Below are 848 nucleotides of genomic sequence, written 5' to 3'. Positions count from 1 at the left end.
ACACACACACACACACATACACACACACACACACACACACACAAGCACACACACAAATGAACACACACACATTCATACATACACAGACAGCCACATCCACTCTCTTTATCCAATACACACACACACACACTCACACACAAACACACACACACACACACCCACATATACTCACACACACACACACACACACACACACACACACATCATCATCGGCTCACCAACAGCGTCACTTATCAGCACATTCTTCACTTGGAAACGAGAAATCCTGCTGTGTCTCGCAGAATCCAGTCAAACCACTGGAACGCTTATACTGCCCATGAAGAGTGCAGTCTCTTGAATGTATTAAGGGGCGATATATTTCTCTTGAGGGTGCGGTGGCAGAGCGGTTAGTGCCCACCCTCCTGCCCACCCAGCAGTAATGGGTACCTGACTTTGAGTTGGGAAAGTAAAGGCGGCGTGGAAAGGAACTGGCCACCATACCACAATATGTCGAAGACCCAGGAAGTTGTCTCACTAACAAGGCAATCCCCAATGTCCGGATAGGGTGCAGGAACAACTTTTTTTATATAATTCCTCTTCTTTTTGCACTTTTTAAAACAAAGTGTTCACGCACATTGGCGTTGTGTATGGGATCCTCCAACACAGAAATACAACGCCCATAGCAGCCCAACAAGCTCTAGTCACGTTTAAAACAGCCGCCGAGGAACTTAGAAACAATATAAGTATAAAAGTGTTCCATCAACAAGTCAGACAACAGAGGAACACGATTCCAAGAGACGCAGACATCACAACACCCATGGAATTGCTGCAAAGGAGGCCTGCGACGTAATCTCTCTCTCTCTCTCTCT

Source organism: Aplysia californica, unplaced genomic scaffold, assembly GCF_000002075.1.
Source record: "Aplysia californica isolate F4 #8 unplaced genomic scaffold, AplCal3.0 scaffold00652, whole genome shotgun sequence".
Taxonomy (NCBI): Eukaryota; Metazoa; Mollusca; class Gastropoda; order Aplysiida; family Aplysiidae; genus Aplysia; species Aplysia californica.
The sequence above is the reverse complement of the archived record's forward strand: the minus strand, read 5'-3'. Positions refer to the sequence as shown.